This window comes from Epinephelus lanceolatus, chromosome 21 (genome assembly GCF_041903045.1).
Source record: "Epinephelus lanceolatus isolate andai-2023 chromosome 21, ASM4190304v1, whole genome shotgun sequence".
Classification (NCBI taxonomy): Eukaryota; Metazoa; Chordata; class Actinopteri; order Perciformes; family Serranidae; genus Epinephelus; species Epinephelus lanceolatus.
This window is the reverse complement of record NC_135754.1, coordinates 5,655,399-5,674,159: the sequence shown is the minus strand read 5'-3', so window position 1 is coordinate 5,674,159 and position 18,761 is coordinate 5,655,399. Positions and strand designations below refer to the sequence as shown.

At 41.5% G+C, this 18,761-nt stretch overlaps 31 non-coding genes across 31 annotated transcripts; all 31 read right to left on the bottom strand.

The window, feature by feature from the left end:
* Positions 1–525: 525 nt before the first annotated feature.
* Positions 526–598, bottom strand: trnaf-gaa (transfer RNA phenylalanine (anticodon GAA)). The gene has a single exon. It is a non-coding gene; the product is annotated as a tRNA-Phe (tRNA).
* A 365-nt stretch (positions 599–963) lies between these two features.
* Positions 964–1,036, bottom strand: trnak-uuu (transfer RNA lysine (anticodon UUU)). The gene has a single exon. It is a non-coding gene; the product is annotated as a tRNA-Lys (tRNA).
* Positions 1,037–1,611: 575 nt separating this feature from the next.
* Positions 1,612–1,684, bottom strand: trnaf-gaa (transfer RNA phenylalanine (anticodon GAA)). The gene has a single exon. It is a non-coding gene; the product is annotated as a tRNA-Phe (tRNA).
* A 367-nt stretch (positions 1,685–2,051) lies between these two features.
* Positions 2,052–2,124, bottom strand: trnak-uuu (transfer RNA lysine (anticodon UUU)). Its single transcript has one exon. It is a non-coding gene; the product is annotated as a tRNA-Lys (tRNA).
* A 575-nt stretch (positions 2,125–2,699) lies between these two features.
* Positions 2,700–2,772, bottom strand: trnaf-gaa (transfer RNA phenylalanine (anticodon GAA)). Its single transcript has one exon. It is a non-coding gene; the product is annotated as a tRNA-Phe (tRNA).
* Positions 2,773–3,137: 365 nt separating this feature from the next.
* Positions 3,138–3,210, bottom strand: trnak-uuu (transfer RNA lysine (anticodon UUU)). The gene has a single exon. It is a non-coding gene; the product is annotated as a tRNA-Lys (tRNA).
* Positions 3,211–3,785: 575 nt separating this feature from the next.
* trnaf-gaa (transfer RNA phenylalanine (anticodon GAA)) lies at positions 3,786–3,858 on the bottom strand. The gene has a single exon. It is a non-coding gene; the product is annotated as a tRNA-Phe (tRNA).
* Positions 3,859–4,223: 365 nt separating this feature from the next.
* trnak-uuu (transfer RNA lysine (anticodon UUU)) lies at positions 4,224–4,296 on the bottom strand. The gene has a single exon. It is a non-coding gene; the product is annotated as a tRNA-Lys (tRNA).
* Positions 4,297–4,871: 575 nt separating this feature from the next.
* On the bottom strand, positions 4,872–4,944 carry trnaf-gaa (transfer RNA phenylalanine (anticodon GAA)). Its single transcript has one exon. It is a non-coding gene; the product is annotated as a tRNA-Phe (tRNA).
* A 365-nt stretch (positions 4,945–5,309) lies between these two features.
* On the bottom strand, positions 5,310–5,382 carry trnak-uuu (transfer RNA lysine (anticodon UUU)). The gene has a single exon. It is a non-coding gene; the product is annotated as a tRNA-Lys (tRNA).
* Positions 5,383–5,957: 575 nt separating this feature from the next.
* On the bottom strand, positions 5,958–6,030 carry trnaf-gaa (transfer RNA phenylalanine (anticodon GAA)). The gene has a single exon. It is a non-coding gene; the product is annotated as a tRNA-Phe (tRNA).
* A 365-nt stretch (positions 6,031–6,395) lies between these two features.
* On the bottom strand, positions 6,396–6,468 carry trnak-uuu (transfer RNA lysine (anticodon UUU)). The gene has a single exon. It is a non-coding gene; the product is annotated as a tRNA-Lys (tRNA).
* A 1,025-nt stretch (positions 6,469–7,493) lies between these two features.
* Positions 7,494–7,566, bottom strand: trnak-uuu (transfer RNA lysine (anticodon UUU)). The gene has a single exon. It is a non-coding gene; the product is annotated as a tRNA-Lys (tRNA).
* A 575-nt stretch (positions 7,567–8,141) lies between these two features.
* trnaf-gaa (transfer RNA phenylalanine (anticodon GAA)) lies at positions 8,142–8,214 on the bottom strand. Its single transcript has one exon. It is a non-coding gene; the product is annotated as a tRNA-Phe (tRNA).
* Positions 8,215–8,579: 365 nt separating this feature from the next.
* On the bottom strand, positions 8,580–8,652 carry trnak-uuu (transfer RNA lysine (anticodon UUU)). The gene has a single exon. It is a non-coding gene; the product is annotated as a tRNA-Lys (tRNA).
* Positions 8,653–9,227: 575 nt separating this feature from the next.
* On the bottom strand, positions 9,228–9,300 carry trnaf-gaa (transfer RNA phenylalanine (anticodon GAA)). The gene has a single exon. It is a non-coding gene; the product is annotated as a tRNA-Phe (tRNA).
* A 367-nt stretch (positions 9,301–9,667) lies between these two features.
* trnak-uuu (transfer RNA lysine (anticodon UUU)) lies at positions 9,668–9,740 on the bottom strand. The gene has a single exon. It is a non-coding gene; the product is annotated as a tRNA-Lys (tRNA).
* A 575-nt stretch (positions 9,741–10,315) lies between these two features.
* On the bottom strand, positions 10,316–10,388 carry trnaf-gaa (transfer RNA phenylalanine (anticodon GAA)). The gene has a single exon. It is a non-coding gene; the product is annotated as a tRNA-Phe (tRNA).
* A 365-nt stretch (positions 10,389–10,753) lies between these two features.
* trnak-uuu (transfer RNA lysine (anticodon UUU)) lies at positions 10,754–10,826 on the bottom strand. The gene has a single exon. It is a non-coding gene; the product is annotated as a tRNA-Lys (tRNA).
* Positions 10,827–11,401: 575 nt separating this feature from the next.
* On the bottom strand, positions 11,402–11,474 carry trnaf-gaa (transfer RNA phenylalanine (anticodon GAA)). Its single transcript has one exon. It is a non-coding gene; the product is annotated as a tRNA-Phe (tRNA).
* A 365-nt stretch (positions 11,475–11,839) lies between these two features.
* On the bottom strand, positions 11,840–11,912 carry trnak-uuu (transfer RNA lysine (anticodon UUU)). The gene has a single exon. It is a non-coding gene; the product is annotated as a tRNA-Lys (tRNA).
* Positions 11,913–12,487: 575 nt separating this feature from the next.
* On the bottom strand, positions 12,488–12,560 carry trnaf-gaa (transfer RNA phenylalanine (anticodon GAA)). The gene has a single exon. It is a non-coding gene; the product is annotated as a tRNA-Phe (tRNA).
* A 365-nt stretch (positions 12,561–12,925) lies between these two features.
* Positions 12,926–12,998, bottom strand: trnak-uuu (transfer RNA lysine (anticodon UUU)). Its single transcript has one exon. It is a non-coding gene; the product is annotated as a tRNA-Lys (tRNA).
* Positions 12,999–14,023: 1,025 nt separating this feature from the next.
* On the bottom strand, positions 14,024–14,096 carry trnak-uuu (transfer RNA lysine (anticodon UUU)). Its single transcript has one exon. It is a non-coding gene; the product is annotated as a tRNA-Lys (tRNA).
* A 575-nt stretch (positions 14,097–14,671) lies between these two features.
* trnaf-gaa (transfer RNA phenylalanine (anticodon GAA)) lies at positions 14,672–14,744 on the bottom strand. Its single transcript has one exon. It is a non-coding gene; the product is annotated as a tRNA-Phe (tRNA).
* A 367-nt stretch (positions 14,745–15,111) lies between these two features.
* trnak-uuu (transfer RNA lysine (anticodon UUU)) lies at positions 15,112–15,184 on the bottom strand. Its single transcript has one exon. It is a non-coding gene; the product is annotated as a tRNA-Lys (tRNA).
* Positions 15,185–15,759: 575 nt separating this feature from the next.
* Positions 15,760–15,832, bottom strand: trnaf-gaa (transfer RNA phenylalanine (anticodon GAA)). Its single transcript has one exon. It is a non-coding gene; the product is annotated as a tRNA-Phe (tRNA).
* A 365-nt stretch (positions 15,833–16,197) lies between these two features.
* Positions 16,198–16,270, bottom strand: trnak-uuu (transfer RNA lysine (anticodon UUU)). The gene has a single exon. It is a non-coding gene; the product is annotated as a tRNA-Lys (tRNA).
* Positions 16,271–16,845: 575 nt separating this feature from the next.
* Positions 16,846–16,918, bottom strand: trnaf-gaa (transfer RNA phenylalanine (anticodon GAA)). Its single transcript has one exon. It is a non-coding gene; the product is annotated as a tRNA-Phe (tRNA).
* Positions 16,919–17,283: 365 nt separating this feature from the next.
* On the bottom strand, positions 17,284–17,356 carry trnak-uuu (transfer RNA lysine (anticodon UUU)). Its single transcript has one exon. It is a non-coding gene; the product is annotated as a tRNA-Lys (tRNA).
* A 1,011-nt stretch (positions 17,357–18,367) lies between these two features.
* On the bottom strand, positions 18,368–18,440 carry trnak-uuu (transfer RNA lysine (anticodon UUU)). The gene has a single exon. It is a non-coding gene; the product is annotated as a tRNA-Lys (tRNA).
* Positions 18,441–18,761: the final 321 nt, after the last annotated feature.

Sequence of the window (18,761 nt, the reverse complement as noted above, 5' to 3'; positions counted from 1 at the left end):
AGATTTTGAACATTGCGTAAGACATGTCTTACTAGGGAACACATCTGAAGAGCAGAGGCAGGATTTTATATTGACTTTGAAGAACCATATGTGTTGGTTATATTACTTTCACACTTGAAAGAGTTGGATAAAAATGCCATCTTGACCAGTTTGAGTGCAACGCTAACTATACCTTTAAAAAACTTTGAATACTCAGCAATTTTTCGTGAACCTCTGTCAGATATGAAACCAATGAATAGGCACAATCATTTCTACAATCAACTTGTGTCAGGGTGGTTCTGAGTTTTGCAGACCGCAGCTGCTCCATATTGTTGAAATAAAGGGTGATGTACAAGCCTTGCACACCAGGGGAAGAGTTGTCAAGTTTTCATGTACACAGTCTTGGATATGCTCTTTGCTATGACTTTCAATTGTGCCACTTCAAAGGAGCAGCAGAGGGAATGCATCCCAATGCAAGTTCACACAGGAATATGGCACATTAATGTACATGTGTGGTTTCTGTAAATAGACAACGCTTGACTCTCTTGCAGAAACTCAGGATTGAACTGGGGATCTTTAGAGCTTCAGTCTAACGCTCTCCCAGCTGAGCTATTTCGGCCCTCAGTGGGCACAGTGAGTGCTGTTGCAATACATTTTATCTGCCAGCTAGGTACTACCGTCAAAATTTGCAAGTGTTCCAGCAAGTCACCAATAAACTTTGAATGGTTGGAAGAAATGAAAGGCGCCATAACAGTGCAAAACCATCCATTCCATTCGTCAGGCATCTGATGATTGCAGAGAGGCTTTTTCACACTCAATTGTCATGGACATTGCAAGGAAAGCTTTGCAAATTTTCTTAGATGCACAAATGGAAAGAGCTGTTCTGCCACTGGTCAAGTGTTGGGTTTGAAGTCAACAGCATTATTGCAAGGTGTCTTCCACTGAGAGAAACACTTGTGGGGAGTGTTGAAAGTGTCAACAGAACGCCTGAACAGGGACTTGAACCCTGGACCCTCAGATTAAAAGTCTGATGCTCTACCGTCTGAGCTACCCAGGCTCTGAAAGGTGCATCTTTTCTTACAAAAAACCCCCAAAAAACATCTGTATATTCAGATTGTCAGATTTTGAACATTGCGTAAGACATGTCTTACTAGGGAACACATCTGAAGAGCAGAGGCAGGATTTTATATTGACTTTGAAGAACCATATGTGTTGGTTATATTACTTTCACACTTGAAAGAGTTGGATAAAAATGCCATCTTGACCAGTTTAAGTGCAACGCTAACTATACCTTTAAAAAACTTTGAATACTCAGCAATTTTTCGTGAACCTCTGTCAGATATGAAACCAATGAATAGGCACAATCATTTCTACAATCAACTTGTGTCAGGGTGGTTCTGAGTTTTGCAGACCGCAGCTGCTCCATATTGTTGAAATAAAGGGTGATGTACAAGCCTTGCACACCAGGGGAAGAGTTGTCAAGTTTTCATGTACACAGTCTTGGATATGCTCTTTGCTATGACTTTCAATTGTGCCACTTCAAAGGAGCAGCAGAGGGAATGCATCCCAATGCAAGTTTACACATGAATATTGCATGTGTAGTTTCTGTAAATAGAGAATGCTTGCCTCTCTTGCCAAAACCCAGGATTGAACTGGGGTCCTTTAGATCTTCAGTCTAACGCTCTCCCAGCTGAGCTATTTCAGCCCTCAGTGTGCACGGTGAGTGCTGTTGCAATGCATTTTATCTGCCAGCTAGGTACTACCGTCAAAATTTGCAAGTGTTCCAGCAAGTCACCAATAAACTTTGAATGGTTGGAAGAAATGAAAGGCGCCATAACAGTGCAAGAAACCATGCATTCCATTCGTCAGGCATCTGATGATTGCAAAGAGGCTTTTTCACAGTCAATTGTCATGGACATTGCAAAGGAAGCTTTGCAAATTTTCTTAGATGCACAAATGGAAAGAGCTGTTCTGCTACTGGTCAAGTGTTGGGTTTGAAGTCAACAGCATTATTGCAAGGTGTCTTCCACTGAGAGAAACACTTGTGGGGAGTGTAGAAAGTGTCAACAGAACGCCTAAACAGGGACTTGAACCCTGGACCCTCAGATTAAAAGTCTGATGCTCTACCGTCTGAGCTACCCAGGCTCTGACAGGTGCATCTTTTCTTACAAAAAAACCCCAAAAAACATCTGTATATTCAGATTGTCAGATTTTGAACATTGCGTAAGACATGTCTTACTAGGGAACACATCTGAAGAGCAGAGGCAGGATTTTATATTGACTTTGAAGAACCATATGTGTTGGTTATATTACTTTCACACTTGAAAGAGTTGGATAAAAATGCCATCTTGACCAGTTTAAGTGCAACGCTAACTATACCTTTAAAAAACTTTGAATACTCAGCAATTTTTCGTGAACCTCTGTCAGATATGAAACCAATGAATAGGCACAATCATTTCTACAATCAACTTGTGTCAGGGTGGTTCTGAGTTTTGCAGACCGCAGCTGCTCCATATTGTTGAAATAAAGGGTGATGTACAAGCCTTGCACACCAGGGGAAGAGTTGTCAAGTTTTCATGTACACAGTCTTGGATATGCTCTTTGCTATGACTTTCAATTGTGCCACTTCAAAGGAGCAGCAGAGGGAATGCATCCCAATGCAAGTTTACACATGAATATTGCATGTGTAGTTTCTGTAAATAGACAATGCTTGCCTCTCTTGCCAAAACCCAGGATTGAAGTGGGGATCTTTAGATCTTCAGTCTAACGCTCTCCCAGCTGAGCTATTTCAGCCCTCAGTGGGCACAGTGAGTGCTGTTGCAATGCATTTTATCTGCCAGCTAGGTACTACCGTCAAAATTTGCAAGTGTTCCAGCAAGTCACCAATAAACTTTGAATGGTTGGAAGAAATGAAAGGCGCCATAACAGTGCAAAACCATCCATTCCATTTGTCAGGCATCTGATGATTGCAAAGAGGCTTTTTCACACTCAATTGTCATGGACATTGCAAGGAAAGCTTTGCAAATTTTCTTAGATGCACAAATGGAAAGAGCTGTTCTGCTACTGGTCAAGTGTTGGGTTTGAAGTCAACAGCATTATTGCAAGGTGTCTTCCACTGAGAGAAACACTTGTGGGGAGTGTTGAAAGTGTCAACAGAACGCCTGAACAGGGACTTGAACCCTGGACCCTCAGATTAAAAGTCTGATGCTCTACCGTCTGAGCTACCCAGGCTCTGACAGGTGCATCTTTTCTTACAAAAAAACCCCAGAAAACATCTGTATATTCAGATTGTCAGATTTTGAACATTGCGTAAGACATGTCTTACTAGGGAACACATCTGAAGAGCAGAGGCAGGATTTTATATTGACTTTGAAGAACCATATGTGTTGGTTATATTACTTTCACACTTGAAAGAGTTGGATAAAAATGCCATCTTGACCAGTTTGAGTGCAACGCTAACTATACCTTTAAAAAACTTTGAATACTCAGCAATTTTTCGTGAACCTCTGTCAGATATGAAACCAATGAATAGGCACAATCATTTCTACAATCAACTTGTGTCAGGGTGGTTCTGAGTTTTGCAGACCGCAGCTGCTCCATATTGTTGAAATAAAGGGTGATGTACAAGCCTTGCACACCAGGGGAAGAGTTGTCAAGTTTTCATGTACACAGTCTTGGATATGCTCTTTGCTATGACTTTCAATTGTGCCACTTCAAAGGAGCAGCAGAGGGAATGCATCCCAATGCAAGTTTACACATGAATATTGCATGTGTAGTTTCTGTAAATACACAATGCTTGCCTCTCTTGCCAAAACCCAGGATTGAAGTGGGGACCTTTAGATCTTCAGTCTAACGCTCTCCCAGCTGAGCTATTTCGGCCCTCAGCGTGCACAGTGAGTGCTGTTGCAATGCATTTTATCTGCCAGCTAGGTACTACCGTCAAAATTTGCAAGTGTTCCAGCAAATCACCAATAAACTTTGAATGGTTGGAAGAAATGAAAGGCGCCATAACAGTGCAAAACCATCCATTCCATTTGTCAGGCATCTGATGATTGCAAAGAGGCTTTTTCACACTCAACTGTCATGGACATTGCAAGGAAAGCTTTGCAAATGTTCTTAGATGCACAAATGGAAAGAGCTGTTCTGCTACTGGTCAAGTGTTGGGTTTGAAGTCAACAGCAGTATTGCAAGGTGTCTTCCATTGAGAGAAACACTTGTAGGGAGCGTTGAAAGTGTCAACAGAACGCCTGAACAGGGACTTGAACCCTGGACCCTCAGATTAAAAGTCTGATGCTCTACCGTCTGAGCTACCCAGGCTCTGAAAGGTGCATCTTTTCTTACAAAAAACCCCCAAAAAACATCTGTATATTCAGATTGTCAGATTTTGAACATTGCGTAAGACATGTCTTACTAGGGAACACATCTGAAGAGCAGAGGCAGGATTTTATATTGACTTTGAAGAACCATATGTGTTGGTTATATTACTTTCACACTTGAAAGAGTTGGATAAAAATGCCATTTTGACCAGTTTAAGTGCAACGCTAACTATACCTTTAAAAAACTTTGAATACTCAGCAATTTTTCGTGAACCTCTGTCAGATATGAAACCAATGAATAGGCACAATCATTTCTACAATCAACTTGTGTCAGGGTGGTTCTGAGTTTTGCAGACCGCAGCTGCTCCATATTGTTGAAATAAAGGGTGATGTACAAGCCTTGCACACCAGGGGAAGAGTTGTCAAGTTTTCATGTACACAGTCTTGGATATGCTCTTTGCTATGACTTTCAATTGTGCCACTTCAAAGGAGCAGCAGAGGGAATGCATCCCAATGCAAGTTTACACATGAATATTGCATGTGTAGTTTCTGTAAATAGACAATGCTTGCCTCTCTTGCCAAAACCCAGGATTGAAGTGGGGATCTTTAGATCTTCAGTCTAACGCTCTCCCAGCTGAGCTATTTCAGCCCTCAGTGTGCACAGTGAGTGCTGTTGCAATGCATTTTATCTGCCAGCTAGGTACTACCGTCAAAATTTGCAAGTGTTCCAGCAAGTCACCAATAAACTTTGAATGGTTGGAAGAAATGAAAGGCGCCATAACAGTGCAAAACCATCCATTCCATTTGTCAGGCATCTGATGATTGCAAAGAGGCTTTTTCACACTCAATTGTCATGGACATTGCAAGGAAAGCTTTGCAAATTTTCTTAGATGCACAAATGGAAAGAGCTGTTCTGCTACTGGTCAAGTGTTGGGTTTGAAGTCAACAGCATTATTGCAAGGTGTCTTCCACTGAGAGAAACACTTGTGGGGAGTGTTGAAAGTGTCAACAGAACGCCTGAACAGGGACTTGAACCCTGGACCCTCAGATTAAAAGTCTGATGCTCTACCGTCTGAGCTACCCAGGCTCTGACAGGTGCATCTTTTCTTACAAAAAAACCCCAGAAAACATCTGTATATTCAGATTGTCAGATTTTGAACATTGCGTAAGACATGTCTTACTAGGGAACACATCTGAAGAGCAGAGGCAGGATTTTATATTGACTTTGAAGAACCATATGTGTTGGTTATATTACTTTCACACTTGAAAGAGTTGGATAAAAATGCCATCTTGACCAGTTTGAGTACAACGCTAACTATACCTTGAAAAAACTTTGAATACTCAGCAATTTTTCGTGAACCTCTGTCAGATATGAAACCAATGAATAGGCACAATCATTTCTACAATCAACTTGTGTCAGGGTGGTTCTGAGTTTTGCAGACCGCAGCTGCTCCATATTGTTGAAATAAAGGGTGATGTACAAGCCTTGCACAGCAGGGGAAGAGTTGTTAAGTTTTCATGTACACAGTCTTGGATATGCTCTTTGCTATGACTTTCAATTGTGCCACCTCACAGGAGCAGCAGAGGGAATGCATCCCAATGCAAGTTTACACATGAATATTGCATGTGTAGTTTCTGTAAATACACAATGCTTGCCTCTCTTGCCAAAACCCAGGATTGAAGTGGGGACCTTTAGATCTTCAGTCTAACGCTCTCCCAGCTGAGCTATTTCAGCCCTCAGTGGGCACAGTGAGTGCTGTTGCAATGCATTTTATCTGCCAGCTAGGTACTACCGTCAAAATTTGCAAGTGTTCCAGCAAGTCACCAATAAACTTTGAATGGTTGGAAGAAATGAAAGGCGCCATAACAGTGCAAAACCATCCATTCCATTCGTCAGGCATCTGATGATTGCAAAGAGGCTTTTTCACACTCAACTGTCATGGACATTGCAAGGAAAGCTTTGCAAATGTTCTTAGATGCACAAATGGAAAGAGCTGTTCTGCTACTGGTCAAGTGTTGGGTTTGAAGTCAACAGCATTATTGCAAGGTGTCTTCCATTGAGAGAAACACTTGTAGGGAGTGTTGAAAGTGTCAACAGAATGCCTGAACAGGGACTTGAACCCTGGACCCTCAGATTAAAAGTCTGATGCTCTACCGTCTGAGCTACCCAGGCTCTGAAATGTGCATCTTTTCTTACAAAAAACCCCCAAAAAACATCGGTATATTCAGATTGTCAGATTTTGAACATTGCGTAAGACATGTCTTACTAGGGAACACATCTGAAGAGCAGAGGCAGGATTTTATATTGACTTTGAAGAACCATATGTGTTGGTTATATTACTTTCACACTTGAAAGAGTTGGATAAAAATGCCATCTTGACCAGTTTGAGTGCAACGCTAACTATACCTTTAAAAAACTTTGAATACTCAGCAATTTTTCGTGAACCTCTGTCAGATATGAAACCAATGAATAGGCACAATCATTTCTACAATCAACTTGTGTCAGGGTGGTTCTGAGTTTTGCAGACCGCAGCTGCTCCATATTGTTGAAATAAAGGGTGATGTACAAGCCTTGCACACCAGGGGAAGAGTTGTCAAGTTTTCATGTACACAGTCTTGGATATGCTCTTTGCTATGACTTTCAATTGTGCCACTTCAAAGGAGCAGCAGAGGGAATGCATCCCAATGCAAGTTCACACAGGAATATGGCACATTAATGTACATGTGTGGTTTCTGTAAATAGACAACGCTTGACTCTCTTGCAGAAACTCAGGATTGAACTGGGGATCTTTAGAGCTTCAGTCTAACGCTCTCCCAGCTGAGCTATTTCGGCCCTCAGTGGGCACAGTGAGTGCTGTTGCAATACATTTTATCTGCCAGCTAGGTACTACCGTCAAAATTTGCAAGTGTTCCAGCAAGTCACCAATAAACTTTGAATGGTTGGAAGAAATGAAAGGCGCCATAACAGTGCAAAACCATCCATTCCATTCGTCAGGCATCTGATGATTGCAGAGAGGCTTTTTCACACTCAATTGTCATGGACATTGCAAGGAAAGCTTTGCAAATTTTCTTAGATGCACAAATGGAAAGAGCTGTTCTGCCACTGGTCAAGTGTTGGGTTTGAAGTCAACAGCATTATTGCAAGGTGTCTTCCACTGAGAGAAACACTTGTGGGGAGTGTTGAAAGTGTCAACAGAACGCCTGAACAGGGACTTGAACCCTGGACCCTCAGATTAAAAGTCTGATGCTCTACCGTCTGAGCTATCCAGGCTCTGACAGGTGCATCTTTTCTTACAAAAAACCCCCAAAAAACATCTGTATATTCAGATTGTCAGATTTTGAACATTGCGTAAGACATGTCTTACTAGGGAACACATCTGAAGAGCAGAGGCAGGATTTTATATTGACTTTGAAGAACCATATGTGTTGGTTATATTACTTTCACACTTGAAAGAGTTGGATAAAAATGCCATCTTGACCAGTTTAAGTGCAACGCTAACTATACCTTTAAAAAACTTTGAATACTCAGCAATTTTTCGTGAACCTCTGTCAGATATGAAACCAATGAATAGGCACAATCATTTCTACAATCAACTTGTGTCAGGGTGGTTCTGAGTTTTGCAGACCGCAGCTGCTCCATATTGTTGAAATAAAGGGTGATGTACAAGCCTTGCACACCAGGGGAAGAGTTGTCAAGTTTTCATGTACACAGTCTTGGATATGCTCTTTGCTATGACTCTCAATTGTGCCACTTCAAAGGAGCAGCAGAGGGAATGCATCCCAATGCAAGTTTACACATGAATATTGCATGTGTAGTTTCTGTAAATAGAGAATGCTTGCCTCTCTTGCCAAAACCCAGGATTGAACTGGGGTCCTTTAGATCTTCAGTCTAACGCTCTCCCAGCTGAGCTATTTCGGCCCTCAGTGTGCACAGTGAGTGCTGTTGCAATGCATTTTATCTGCCAGCTAGGTACTACCGTCAAAATTTGCAAGTGTTCCAGCAAGTCACCAATAAACTTTGAATGGTTGGAAGAAATGAAAGGCGCCATAACAGTGCAAAACCATCCATTCCATTTGTCAGGCATCTGATGATTGCAAAGAGGCTTTTTCACACTCAACTGTCATGGACATTGCAAGGAAAGCTTTGCAAATGTTCTTAGATGCACAAATGGAAAGAGCTGTTCTGCTACTGGTCAAGTGTTGGGTTTGAAGTCAACAGCATTATTGCAAGGTGTCTTCCATTGAGAGAAACACTTGTGGGGAGTGTTGAAAGTGTCAACAGAATGCCTGAACAGGGACTTGAACCCTGGACCCTCAGATTAAAAGTCTGATGCTCTACCGTCTGAGCTACCCAGGCTCTGAAAGGTGCATCTTTTCTTACAAAAAACCCCCAAAAAACATCTGTATATTCAGATTGTCAGATTTTGAACATTGCGTAAGACATGTCTTACTAGGGAACACATCTGAAGAGCAGAGGCAGGATTTTATATTGACTTTGAAGAACCATATGTGTTGGTTATATTACTTTCACACTTGAAAGAGTTGGATAAAAATGCCATCTTGACCAGTTTAAGTGCAACGCTAACTATACCTTTAAAAAACTTTGAATACTCAGCAATTTTTCGTGAACCTCTGTCAGATATGAAACCAATGAATAGGCACAATCATTTCTACAATCAACTTGTGTCAGGGTGGTTCTGAGTTTTGCAGACCGCAGCTGCTCCATATTGTTGAAATAAAGGGTGATGTACAAGCCTTGCACACCAGGGGAAGAGTTGTCAAGTTTTCATGTACACAGTCTTGGATATGCTCTTTGCTATGACTTTCAATTGTGCCACTTCAAAGGAGCAGCAGAGGGAATGCATCCCAATGCAAGTTTACACATGAATATTGCATGTGTAGTTTCTGTAAATAGAGAATGCTTGCCTCTCTTGCCAAAACCCAGGATTGAACTGGGGTCCTTTAGATCTTCAGTCTAACGCTCTCCCAGCTGAGCTATTTCAGCCCTCAGTGTGCACGGTGAGTGCTGTTGCAATGCATTTTATCTGCCAGCTAGGTACTACCGTCAAAATTTGCAAGTGTTCCAGCAAGTCACCAATAAACTTTGAATGGTTGGAAGAAATGAAAGGCGCCATAACAGTGCAAGAAACCATGCATTCCATTCGTCAGGCATCTGATGATTGCAAAGAGGCTTTTTCACAGTCAATTGTCATGGACATTGCAAAGGAAGCTTTGCAAATTTTCTTAGATGCACAAATGGAAAGAGCTGTTCTGCTACTGGTCAAGTGTTGGGTTTGAAGTCAACAGCATTATTGCAAGGTGTCTTCCACTGAGAGAAACACTTGTGGGGAGTGTAGAAAGTGTCAACAGAACGCCTGAACAGGGACTTGAACCCTGGACCCTCAGATTAAAAGTCTGATGCTCTACCGTCTGAGCTACCCAGGCTCTGACAGGTGCATCTTTTCTTACAAAAAAACCCCAAAAAACATCTGTATATTCAGATTGTCAGATTTTGAACATTGCGTAAGACATGTCTTACTAGGGAACACATCTGAAGAGCAGAGGCAGGATTTTATATTGACTTTGAAGAACCATATGTGTTGGTTATATTACTTTCACACTTGAAAGAGTTGGATAAAAATGCCATCTTGACCAGTTTAAGTGCAACGCTAACTATACCTTTAAAAAACTTTGAATACTCAGCAATTTTTTGTGAACCTCTGTCAGATATGAAACCAATGAATAGGCACAATCATTTCTACAATCAACTTGTGTCAGGGTGGTTCTGAGTTTTGCAGACCGCAGCTGCTCCATATTGTTGAAATAAAGGGTGATGTACAAGCCTTGCACACCAGGGGAAAAGTTGTCAAGTTTTCATGTACACAGTCTTGGATATGCTCTTTGCTATGACTTTCAATTGTGCCACTTCAAAGGAGCAGCAGAGGGAATGCATCCCAATGCAAGTTTACACATGAATATTGCATGTGTAGTTTCTGTAAATAGACAATGCTTGCCTCTCTTGCCAAAACCCAGGATTGAAGTGGGGACCTTTAGATCTTCAGTCTAACGCTCTCCCAGCTGAGCTATTTCGGCCCTCAGTGTGCACAGTGAGTGCTGTTGCAATGCATTTTATCTGCCAGCTAGGTACTACCGTCAAAATTTGCAAGTGTTCCAGCAAGTCACCAATAAACTTTGAATGGTTGGAAGAAATGAAAGGCGCCATAACAGTGCAAAACCATCCATTCCATTTGTCAGGCATCTGATGATTGCAAAGAGGCTTTTTCACACTCAACTGTCATAGACATTGCAAGGAAAGCTTTGCAAATGTTCTTAGATGCACAAATGGAAAGAGCTGTTCTGCTACTGGTCAAGTGTTGGGTTTGAAGTCAACAGCATTATTGCAAGGTGTCTTCCATTGAGAGAAACACTTGTGGGGAGCGTTGAAAGTGTCAACAGAACGCCTGAACAGGGACTTGAACCCTGGACCCTCAGATTAAAAGTCTGATGCTCTACCGTCTGAGCTACCCAGGCTCTGAAAGGTGCATCTTTTCTTACAAAAAACCCCCAAAAAACATCTGTATATTCAGATTGTCAGATTTTGAACATTGCGTAAGACATGTCTTACTAGGGAACACATCTGAAGAGCAGAGGCAGGATTTTATATTGACTTTGAAGAACCATATGTGTTGGTTATATTACTTTCACACTTGAAAGAGTTGGATAAAAATGCCATTTTGACCAGTTTAAGTGCAACGCTAACTATACCTTTAAAAAACTTTGAATACTCAGCAATTTTTCGTGAACCTCTGTCAGATATGAAACCAATGAATAGGCACAATCATTTCTACAATCAACTTGTGTCAGGGTGGTTCTGAGTTTTGCAGACCGCAGCTGCTCCATATTGTTGAAATAAAGGGTGATGTACAAGCCTTGCACACCAGGGGAAGAGTTGTCAAGTTTTCATGTACACAGTCTTGGATATGCTCTTTGCTATGACTTTCAATTGTGCCACTTCAAAGGAGCAGCAGAGGGAATGCATCCCAATGCAAGTTTACACATGAATATTGCATGTGTAGTTTCTGTAAATAGACAATGCTTGCCTCTCTTGCCAAAACCCAGGATTGAAGTGGGGATCTTTAGATCTTCAGTCTAACGCTCTCCCAGCTGAGCTATTTCAGCCCTCAGTGTGCACAGTGAGTGCTGTTGCAATGCATTTTATCTGCCAGCTAGGTACTACCGTCAAAATTTGCAAGTGTTCCAGCAAGTCACCAATAAACTTTGAATGGTTGGAAGAAATGAAAGGCGCCATAACAGTGCAAAACCATCCATTCCATTTGTCAGGCATCTGATGATTGCAAAGAGGCTTTTTCACACTCAATTGTCATGGACATTGCAAGGAAAGCTTTGCAAATTTTCTTAGATGCACAAATGGAAAGAGCTGTTCTGCTACTGGTCAAGTGTTGGGTTTGAAGTCAACAGCATTATTGCAAGGTGTCTTCCACTGAGAGAAACACTTGTGGGGAGTGTTGAAAGTGTCAACAGAACGCCTGAACAGGGACTTGAACCCTGGACCCTCAGATTAAAAGTCTGATGCTCTACCGTCTGAGCTACCCAGGCTCTGACAGGTGCATCTTTTCTTACAAAAAAACCCCAGAAAACATCTGTATATTCAGATTGTCAGATTTTGAACATTGCGTAAGACATGTCTTACTAGGGAACACATCTGAAGAGCAGAGGCAGGATTTTATATTGACTTTGAAGAACCATATGTGTTGGTTATATTACTTTCACACTTGAAAGAGTTGGATAAAAATGCCATCTTGACCAGTTTGAGTACAACGCTAACTATACCTTGAAAAAACTTTGAATACTCAGCAATTTTTCGTGAACCTCTGTCAGATATGAAACCAATGAATAGGCACAATCATTTCTACAATCAACTTGTGTCAGGGTGGTTCTGAGTTTTGCAGACCGCAGCTGCTCCATATTGTTGAAATAAAGGGTGATGTACAAGCCTTGCACAGCAGGGGAAGAGTTGTTAAGTTTTCATGTACACAGTCTTGGATATGCTCTTTGCTATGACTTTCAATTGTGCCACCTCACAGGAGCAGCAGAGGGAATGCATCCCAATGCAAGTTTACACATGAATATTGCATGTGTAGTTTCTGTAAATACACAATGCTTGCCTCTCTTGCCAAAACCCAGGATTGAAGTGGGGACCTTTAGATCTTCAGTCTAACGCTCTCCCAGCTGAGCTATTTCAGCCCTCAGTGGGCACAGTGAGTGCTGTTGCAATGCATTTTATCTGCCAGCTAGGTACTACCGTCAAAATTTGCAAGTGTTCCAGCAAGTCACCAATAAACTTTGAATGGTTGGAAGAAATGAAAGGCGCCATAACAGTGTAAAACCATCCATTCCATTCGTCAGGCATCTGATGATTGCAAAGAGGCTTTTTCACACTCAACTGTCATGGACATTGCAAGGAAAGCTTTGCAAATGTTCTTAGATGCACAAATGGAAAGAGCTGTTCTGCTACTGGTCAAGTGTTGGGTTTGAAGTCAACAGCATTATTGCAAGGTGTCTTCCATTGAGAGAAACACTTGTAGGGAGTGTTGAAAGTGTCAACAGAATGCCTGAACAGGGACTTGAACCCTGGACCCTCAGATTAAAAGTCTGATGCTCTACCGTCTGAGCTACCCAGGCACTGAAATGTGCATCTTTTCTTACAAAAAACCCCCAAAAAACATCGGTATATTCAGATTGTCAGATTTTGAACATTGCGTAAGACATGTCTTACTAGGGAACACATCTGAAGAGCAGAGGCAGGATTTTATATTGACTTTGAAGAACCATATGTGTTGGTTATATTACTTTCACACTTGAAAGAGTTGGATAAAAATGCCATCTTGACCAGTTTGAGTGCAACGCTAACTATACCTTTAAAAAACTTTGAATACTCAGCAATTTTTCGTGAACCTCTGTCAGATATGAAACCAATGAATAGGCACAATCATTTCTACAATCAACTTGTGTCAGGGTGGTTCTGAGTTTTGCAGACCGCAGCTGCTCCATATTGTTGAAATAAAGGGTGATGTACAAGCCTTGCACACCAGGGGAAGAGTTGTCAAGTTTTCATGTACACAGTCTTGGATATGCTCTTTGCTATGACTTTCAATTGTGCCACTTCAAAGGAGCAGCAGAGGGAATGCATCCCAATGCAAGTTCACACAGGAATATGGCACATTAATGTACATGTGTGGTTTCTGTAAATAGACAACGCTTGACTCTCTTGCAGAAACTCAGGATTGAACTGGGGATCTTTAGAGCTTCAGTCTAACGCTCTCCCAGCTGAGCTATTTCGGCCCTCAGTGGGCACAGTGAGTGCTGTTGCAATACATTTTATCTGCCAGCTAGGTACTACCGTCAAAATTTGCAAGTGTTCCAGCAAGTCACCAATAAACTTTGAATGGTTGGAAGAAATGAAAGGCGCCATAACAGTGCAAAACCATCCATTCCATTCGTCAGGCATCTGATGATTGCAGAGAGGCTTTTTCACACTCAATTGTCATGGACATTGCAAGGAAAGCTTTGCAAATTTTCTTAGATGCACAAATGGAAAGAGCTGTTCTGCCACTGGTCAAGTGTTGGGTTTGAAGTCAACAGCATTATTGCAAGGTGTCTTCCACTGAGAGAAACACTTGTGGGGAGTGTTGAAAGTGTCAACAGAACGCCTGAACAGGGACTTGAACCCTGGACCCTCAGATTAAAAGTCTGATGCTCTACCGTCTGAGCTACCCAGGCTCTGAAAGGTGCATCTTTTCTTACAAAAAACCCCCAAAAAACATCTGTATATTCAGATTGTCAGATTTTGAACATTGCGTAAGACATGTCTTACTAGGGAACACATCTGAAGAGCAGAGGCAGGATTTTATATTGACTTTGAAGAACCATATGTGTTGGTTATATTACTTTCACACTTGAAAGAGTTGGATAAAAATGCCATCTTGACCAGTTTAAGTGCAACGCTAACTATACCTTTAAAAAACTTTGAATACTCAGCAATTTTTCGTGAACCTCTGTCAGATATGAAACCAATGAATAGGCACAATCATTTCTACAATCAACTTGTGTCAGGGTGGTTCTGAGTTTTGCAGACCGCAGCTGCTCCATATTGTTGAAATAAAGGGTGATGTACAAGCCTTGCACACCAGGGGAAGAGTTGTCAAGTTTTCATGTACACAGTCTTGGATATGCTCTTTGCTATGACTTTCAATTGTGCCACTTCAAAGGAGCAGCAGAGGGAATGCATCCCAATGCAAGTTTACACATGAATATTGCATGTGTAGTTTCTGTAAATAGAGAATGCTTGCCTCTCTTGCCAAAACCCAGGATTGAACTGGGGTCCTTTAGATCTTCAGTCTAACGCTCTCCCAGCTGAGCTATTTCAGCCCTCAGTGTGCACGGTGAGTGCTGTTGCAATGCATTTTATCTGCCAGCTAGGTACTACCGTCAAAATTTGCAAGTGTTCCAGCAAGTCACCAATAAACTTTGAATGGTTGGAAGAAATGAAAGGCGCCATAACAGTGCAAGAAACCATGCATTCCATTCGTCAGGCATCTGATGATTGCAAAGAGGCTTTTTCACAGTCAATTGTCATGGACATTGCAAAGGAAGCTTTGCAAATTTTCTTAGATGCACAAATGGAAAGAGCTGTTCTGCTACTGGTCAAGTGTTGGGTTTGAAGTCAACAGCATTATTGCAAGGTGTCTTCCACTGAGAGAAACACTTGTGGGGAGTGTAGAAAGTGTCAACAGAACGCCTGAACAGGGACTTGAACCCTGGACCCTCAGATTAAAAGTCTGATGCTCTACCGTCTGAGCTACCCAGGCTCTGACAGGTGCATCTTTTCTTACAAAAAAACCCAAAAAAACATCTGTATATTCAGATTGTCAGATTTTGAACATTGCGTAAGACATGTCTTACTAGGGAACACATCTGAAGAGCAGAGGCAGGATTTTATATTGACTTTGAAGAACCATATGTGTTGGTTATATTACTTTCACACTTGAAAGAGTTGGATAAAAATGCCATCTTGACCAGTTTAAGTGCAACGCTAACTATACCTTTAAAAAACTTTGAATACTCAGCAATTTTTCGTGAACCTCTGTCAGATATGAAACCAATGAATAGGCACAATCATTTCTACAATCAACTTGTGTCAGGGTGGTTCTGAGTTTTGCAGACCGCAGCTGCTCCATATTGTTGAAATAAAGGGTGATGTACAAGCCTTGCACACCAGGGGAAAAGTTGTCAAGTTTTCATGTACACAGTCTTGGATATGCTCTTTGCTATGACTTTCAATTGTGCCACTTCAAAGGAGCAGCAGAGGGAATGCATCCCAATGCAAGTTTACACATGAATATTGCATGTGTAGTTTCTGTAAATAGACAATGCTTGCCTCTCTTGCCAAAACCCAGGATTGAAGTGGGGACCTTTAGATCTTCAGTCTAACGCTCTCCCAGCTGAGCTATTTCGGCCCTCAGTGTGCACAGTGAGTGCTGTTGCAATGCATTTTATCTGCCAGCTAGGTACTACCGTCAAAATTTGCAAGTGTTCCAGCAAGTCACCAATAAACTTTGAATGGTTGGAAGAAATGAAAGGCGCCATAACAGTGCAAAACCATCCATTCCATTTGTCAGGCATCTGATGATTGCAAAGAGGCTTTTTCACACTCAACTGTCATAGACATTGCAAGGAAAGCTTTGCAAATGTTCTTAGATGCACAAATGGAAAGAGCTGTTCTGCTACTGGTCAAGTGTTGGGTTTGAAGTCAACAGCATTATTGCAAGGTGTCTTCCATTGAGAGAAACACTTGTGGGGAGCGTTGAAAGTGTCAACAGAACGCCTGAACAGGGACTTGAACCCTGGACCCTCAGATTAAAAGTCTGATGCTCTACCGTCTGAGCTACCCAGGCTCTGAAAGGTGCATCTTTTCTTACAAAAAAACCCCAAAAAACATCTGTATATTCAGATTGTCAGATTTTGAACATTGCGTAAGACATGTCTTACTAGGGAACACATCTGAAGAGCAGAGGCAGGATTTTATATTGACTTTGAAGAACCATATGTGTTGGTTATATTACTTTCACACTTGAAAGAGTTGGATAAAAATGCCATCTTGACCAGTTTGAGTACAACGCTAACTATACCTTTAAAAAACTTTGAATACTCAGCAATTTTTCGTGAACCTCTGTCAGATATGAAACCAATGAATAGGCACAATCATTTCTACAATCAACTTGTGTCAGGGTGGTTCTGAGTTTTGCAGACCGCAGCTGCTCCATATTGTTGAAATAAAGGGTGATGTACAAGCCTTGCAGACCAGGGGAAGAGTTGTCAAGTTTTCATGTACACAGTCTTGGATATGCTCTTTGCTATGACTTTCAATTGTGCCACTTCAAAGGAGCAGCAGAGGGAATGCATCCCAATGCAAGTTTACACATGAATATTGCATGTGTAGTTTCTGTAAATAGACAATGCTTGCCTCTCTTGCCAAAACCCAGGATTGAAGTGGGGACCTTTAGATCTTCAGTCTAACGCTCTCCCAGCTGAGCTATTTCGGCCCTCAGTGGGCACAGTGAGTGCTGTTGCAATGCATTTTATCTGCCAGCTAGGTACTACCGTCAAAATTTGCAAGTGTTCCAGCAAGTCACCAATAAACTTTGAATGGTTGGAAGAAATGAAAGGCGCCATAACAGTGCAAAACCATCCATTCCATTCGTCAGGCATCTGATGATTGCAAAGAGGCTTTTTCACACTCAATTGTCATGGACATTGCAAGGAAAGCTTTGCAAATGTTCTTAGATGCACAAATGGAAAGAGCTGTTCTGCTACTGGTCAAGTGTTGGGTTTGAAGTCAACAGCATTATTGCAAGGTGTCTTCCACTGAGAGAAACACTTGTAGGGAGTGTTGAAAGTGTCAACAGAATGCCTGAGCAGGGACTTGAACCCTGGACCCTCAGATTAAAAGTCTGATGCTCTACCTTCTGAGCTACCCAGGCTCTGAAAGGTGCATCTTTTCTTACAAAAAAACCCCAAAAAACATCTGTATATTCAGATTGTCAGATTTTGAACATTGCGTAAGACATGTCTTACTAGGGAACACATCTGAAGAGCAGAGGCAGGATTTTATATTGACTTTGAAGAACCATATGTGTTGGTTATATTACTTTCACACTTGAAAGAGTTGGATAAAAATGCCATCTTGACCAGTTTGAGTGCAACGCTAACTATACCTTTAAAAAACTTTGAATACTCAGCAATTTTTCGTGAACGTCTGTCAGATATGAAACCAATGAATAGGCACAATCATTTCTACAATCAACTTGTGTCAGGGTGGTTCTGAGTTTTGCAGACCGCAGCTGCTCCATATTGTTGAAATAAAGGGTGATGTACAAGCCTTGCACACCAGGGGAAGAGTTGTCAAGTTTTCATGTACACAGTCTTGGATATGCTCTTTGCTATGACTTTCAATTGTGCCACTTCAAAGGAGCAGCAGAGGGAATGCATCCCAATGCAAGTTTACACATGAATATTGCATGTGTAGTTTCTGTAAATAGACAACGCTTGACTCTCTTGCAGAAACTCAGGATTGAACTGGGGATCTTTAGATCTTCAGTCTAACGCTCTCTCAGCTGAGCTATTTCGGCCCTCAGTGGGCACAGTGAGTGGTGTTGCAATGCATTTTATCTGCCAGCTAGGTACTAACGTCAAAATTTGCAAGTGTTCCAGCAAGTCACCAATAAACTTTGAATGGTTGGAAGAAATGAAAGGCCATAACAGTGCAAAACCATCCATTCCATTCGTCAGGCATCTGATGATTGCAAAGAGGCTTTTTCACACTCAATTGTCATGGACATTGCAAGGAAAGCTTTGCAAATGTTCTTAGATGCACAAATGGAAAGAGCTGTTCTGCTACTGGTCAAGTGTTGGGTTTGAAGTCAACAGCATTATTGCAAGGTGTCTTCCACTGAGAGAAACACTTGTGGGGAGTGTTGAAAGTGTCAACAGAACGCCTGAACAGGGACTTGAACCCTGGACCCTCAGATTAAAAGTCTGATGCTCTACCGTCTGAGCTATCCAGGCTCTGAAAGGTGCATCTTTTCTTACAAAAAAACCCCAAAAAACATCTGTATATTCAGATTGTCAGATTTTGAACATTGCGTAAGACATGTCTTACTAGGGAACACATCTGAAGAGCAGAGGCAGGATTTTATATTGACTTTGAAGAACCATATGTGTTGGTTATATTACTTTCACACTTGAAAGAGTTGGATAAAAATGCCATCTTGACCAGTTTGAGTGCAACGCTAACTATACCTTTAAAAAACTTTGAATACTCAGCAATTTTTCGTGAACCTCTGTCAGATATGAAACCAATGAATAGGCACAATCATTTCTACAATC